This window comes from Vidua macroura, chromosome Z (assembly GCF_024509145.1).
Source record: "Vidua macroura isolate BioBank_ID:100142 chromosome Z, ASM2450914v1, whole genome shotgun sequence".
In the NCBI taxonomy this organism is placed as follows: domain Eukaryota; kingdom Metazoa; phylum Chordata; class Aves; order Passeriformes; family Viduidae; genus Vidua; species Vidua macroura.
Window position 1 is genome coordinate 22,294,830 of NC_071611.1, and position 5,490 is coordinate 22,300,319.

Here is a 5,490-nt window from a genome sequence, read left to right on the forward strand (position 1 = left end):
GAGAAGCTGGAATAAATTTTTTTTCATTGGGCTCTAGCAGCAACCCTTGGACTGCTTAGCTGATTTTTCAAGCTAAAGAGATGTGGGACAATATAATCATGACCATCACAGAAGAATATAAAGCTACAAAAACATCAGAAACAAGTTGCACTTTGCGCATAAGACCATTGTGGGAAAGGAGAGACTCAACTTCTTACTTTTTGTCTATGGAAGAAAATGTTGATCGCTATCTAGAAAGAGAAAAATATTATATTCCATATAAGATAAAAAGCAGCTGTAGTGCAAACTCTAGTTAATATGGGAGTGAAATGACTGTTAGAATATTAATTACTGGAAAAGCATCTGAACTATGCAGAAATATTTTCAGAAATTTCTGTAAATAAAAATAGAGAGATAAAATAAAGGCACTTTTCTAATAAATAGAAATATATTTGTACTGCCTAAAGATTATCTATTCTGTATTTATTTAACTAAAAATACAAGTCTTTTGACAGTCTTGGATAATCAAAAAGCACAAAATATTAGCCACATTTCAGAACAGAATTGACCGAGTTTGGAAGATAGTCAACATTAAAATAGTGCTTTCATTGTTGTTATTTCTAAGAACAGCTATGAAACAAATGTTTGTCACACTGTTCATTGTTATTTTTAAAGCTGACATGTTATCCAGCTTTGTGTATTATTTGTATTTTTCTCTGAGTCAATGCAAAGTGACACTCAGATGTAACATTTTGTACTTTCACAAGCCCAAGCACACACTGATAATATTTACTTAGAGGGAAGCTGGCAGATCCCCTCCCACCAAAAGCCTCCCTTGCTCCATCAAAATGTCTTTTCCATGGTCCTTTATCTCCCCAAGCTCTCGAAAAGTGGCGAAGGGTAACACTGTGATTTTTTGGAAGGCAAGGATTTTGAGGAGGGTGAGGATTTATTCAACCCATAGCAAGTGATCAGGACGTAGCTCACATCCCAACACATCCTACTTCTAAATATTCTGTCAGAACAAGTTCACTAGGTTCTGCAGGGCAGAGGAGTATGTAGCGAAATATGACTGGAAGGTTGGAATGGGTGGGAGTAGGAACAGACAGACACTGGGGGACAGGGATGGGGGGCACAAAGGATATTAGATTTTACATTAACTTTTTACTTGCTAAGAGTTTGTGATAAATTCTCTGTTAAGTTTAATTGTATGGCTGCCAGTGTGTTGGCCTCTGTAGGGTCTTCCTTAAGAAAAGAATTATTAAGAATCCGATTAATAAGAACAGGAAAAAATTACCATTTTTATATTACTTGATACCAAGTAATTTACTTCATATTTTATTGGGCAGCTAATAAAAAACATTTGGCAAATGGCTCAAGATTCCCAGAGGGAAAGTTGTCAATCTTTTTTATTCACATGGTCTTCTGAACAGGACTAAAATTTCAGATGAATAAAATTATTTTACAGGGAAATAGTAGAACCCTTAAAGCTGTGAGTCTCAGATTCTTTTAGGTAAACAGGCTGTTGGAAATTCTCCAATTTTTTGACAGCCTATTTCAGACTATTTCACTGAACATTTAATTGTTTTGTTGACAAATATTACTATTCATATACATTTCCATATACATTAAAATTGCAGAGCTTTATACTTCTTTACATTCTCTTACTACCATGCAGTTTTTTTGCATCTCTTCATCCATTTTTTATTTCTTCTGTTATTTCCTACTAAGTAATTGCTGAAATGCTCAGGCTAATTTATAAACAAATGTTCTTAGAGAAACATAACACATACTCCTTGGTACTGGTCACAAATTTAAAATGTAAGGTAATAAATTTCCAGGTTTTATTATCGACTTCTTAGCAGTGGGTGACCTGAGTTTAACTATTTGCTTATTTAATATATGACTAAATGGGTTAATGAGATATGTCCAGGAGAGCAAAATGATTCTACTATTTTGATTTCAATACCACTACTACTTTTTATTACCTTAGGTGTTTCTGAGTGCTAAGTCTCATTTAAGAGTGCATATTGCTTACCTTGATTAAGAATTGCTTAGACAAGGAGGTACAGACTGTATTGGCTAGTACTCCTCACTTAGTGTTTTCCCTACCAATATATCTAAACTGTTTCTTTGGAAAGACATACTTCTGGCTTTTAATTTTGTTCTAGAGAATACAAAACTTCTGTTGGAACAGTTAGGAGAGTTATGTGGGTTTTGTTTCTGGAAGGTCCTTATAATTATATGGTACGTGGTATTATGTTTTAAAAAGCAGCTGTCATTCAGACAAGGAAGTGTGATTGTGCTCTTACTTTCCACAAAATTTTCAGAGTCTGTATTTCTAGTTCATGGAAACCTTAATCGAGTAAAAACCAAACGTGATTTGATCCTATTATTTATTTCAACGTTTTAAAAAGATTACCAAAGGCAGAATTGCATAACGCCATTTTGCAATTGGCAAATGTAAGCACAGAGAAGATACATTTTAAATATTTGCACTTAGGCAGGCTAATATATTAGCACTGTTAGAAGATAGTGATGTCTAATGTTCTCATACAGCAGTAGTAAATTAACAGGCTATCCTTAATTAACTAGGTGTACATAGGAAAATAAAGATAGAGAGATTAATCCATGGGTAACAGGTATAGAGTGCTATAAAAACAGATTAGTGTGAAACTATATAATTTCCAAAGCTAGTGCTATGGAAATTCCGACTTCCTCTTGCTTCTGTTCATCTATTACTTAACATTTTGCAATGTCATCCTTTGGGAGTGTGGCTGTAATGAGAAAATTATATGAGACAGTGTGTTCTTTCTTTATCATCATTTTGTTGAAAAACAGCAAACAAATTGTTAGTAGCATCTGAGATTTCCCAGCTTCACTCATCATTGTATATGACCATGCTGATTTAATTACCTGTTGGCTAGCTTTACATCCAAACCAACTGAAGTACTGAAAATCATGAAAATAAAATTTAGGAGTTCCTCTGCAAGTTTTATCTAGTCTCTAGACATATGCATTAGAATATATTTTTAGAATATTTAAGATGGCTCTTTTCTCCCTAGGACGCATACCTTATTTAGTAAATAGGTAGATATTTGACTATTTTTTCAGCATTAGATTCCCTATTACTCCTAACTCACTCTCAGTTTTTTCTCTTACTCTTTGCCACTGGTCAGTCCTGTTGCAGTTTCTATTCTGATGGAATAACTAACTGCTTAGTCCATCACCCTTCCACAGAAACGATATTGACAATGACCAGCATTTCCTATCAATCTGTCAAGTAGATATCCCAAGCTGCATTTTTCATTTTCTTGTTGCAGTCTGTCTTCCCAATTGCTCCCCAAAGTGTGAGCATTTTCAGGATATTGCCTTACCATGCTGCACTAAAAAACAAAACTCTGGATTAGTTGAAGCTCATTATCATGTTTAAATCCTGTAGAGAATCAAAGTATGTTAATGCAGTACTTCACTGAATCAACATTAATGCATGCTCTGTGGCCAGAACTGCAGAATCATGACTGTACAAATCACGTGCAGTCTCTGGGGGATCATAAATGAATGGCAAGTCATGGTCAGGTAAAGCATGCTTACTGTATTTGGCATGTTTACAGGAAGTATGGCTGCATCCTAAGTCTAGTAAGGGTGTGTGAGCCAGGCTTTTAAGGAGCTTATATTGTAGCCATGTTTGATAGTTTTTACTTGGGTTTTTTTTTTGTTTTTGTTTGTTTGTTTGTTTGTTTTTGTTTTTTGTTTTTTAACAGGAGTAGCAAAAAGATATCTAATACCACAACCAGGACATTGCAACATCTTACTCTTTTTCTAAGTTATATGTTAACTAAGATATTATGTAACATTAAAGTATTTATTCACTTTTGATTTCAGAGACAGATTCTTCACTGCTGGTTCAGTCTTGATCTATATTTAAGAGTTCATGTAGATATGTTCACTAGGAGTTTGAAAAATACCACATACTCTAACCACTGCAAATGGTCAAGAAGATAGCTGAACCAATCTTTGCAGCTTCTAGTTTGTTATCAGAAGAACCAGTCCTATTTATTTCATTCCCCTATCCTCACCATGCAGTGCTACTTCCTACCTTGTACTGCCTGTGATATTCATCTCCTGTGATCATTTGTAGGCCAGCAAAACTTATTCATCCAAGAAAATTACCCCTCTTTTTAGGATGGACACAATATAATGAAATCTTATGTTGATTCATTCAGGAACTTCATCGGCATTTAAATGGACAAATCTGTGTGTATATAGGCATAGTCAGACTATGATCAAACACAATGCCATATCTGATTGTAGGCCACCTAGTTGATGGACTCATTTGCTGCATTTGCAGAACTGGTTTCAATAATCCCTTAAAATCATCAATCATTGCAGTTGTGAAAGCAACAGCTTTCTTTAAGCAGATGAGGACTCAGAAACTCCCCAAAAAGGGAAGTTCCCCTAAGGAACTGCAGGATTTCTTCTTGATACAAAGATACAAAGATGAAAGAGATTTGCTGTATTGGAGCTTCTCTGATTTATAGTGAGGAATTAATAAACTTTTACCTCAGAGATAAGGAAAATGGCTTTGTAATAGATTGCTTGTTACTAAGGGATCTTGTTCAAACCCTGAAAGACAAGCAGCTGTGACCCAATCTTGCAAGAGGAGGAGGATTTTTATTCAGTGTTTTTCAAGATGAGTGATGGTTTCACTAATATCTCTTGGACTGATAATCTAGATAGACATCTAGGATTTGAGATCTTTTTGAAAGAAAAGTTTTTGCTGAATCTGTCATCTCAGCAGTTTGTATAGGTGTGCTAGCTGAAGAACAAATAAAGGTAATGATAATTCTCTTTCTTCTCTAAATATAACAAAAAAATTCTATGTGTATACAAAATCTAGTCTTCTGAAAAAAAAGAAGTCTCAACTTTTAGACTTCCTGAATTTGCAAAATCTGTGTATTCTGTTGCATAATACCTTTAACTCCTAGATAAGAATAAAGAGAGGTCAGATGTTTATTTCCCAAAGAATATCTCAGTACCTTGTCATCATGATACACCTGTTAGGGTCAGCAGTATACAGGTCTCTCTGTGCCAGGGAGAACTTTTTTATTGCCTAATAAAACTAGATTAGGCAAGAGAAATTCTTGTAATGCAATGTCTATTACATAGGTATTCATAATAACAGATAACACCTCCTGATATATTTACATAGGCATTGCTCTTATCATATAATCATATTCAGTATTTAAAAGCCAATGAACACAAATAACATGATAAAAGGGTTAACATACCCAGTATTAAGTAACTGAATTTGCATTCAACGTCTACCAAGCTTACCTTTGAACCAACTTTAAAAAGAACAAATGGCAGAAAAGAGATACTAGAAAATCACCTATGCAGCAGCAAATAATTCAATGTAGCTCCTCCTGGCCTTCTTAGGAAGGTTTAGAGGACATTAGTGGGCTTTTGTAAGGATTGACAGTGATAATATGGAAAAAAAAAACATGTATT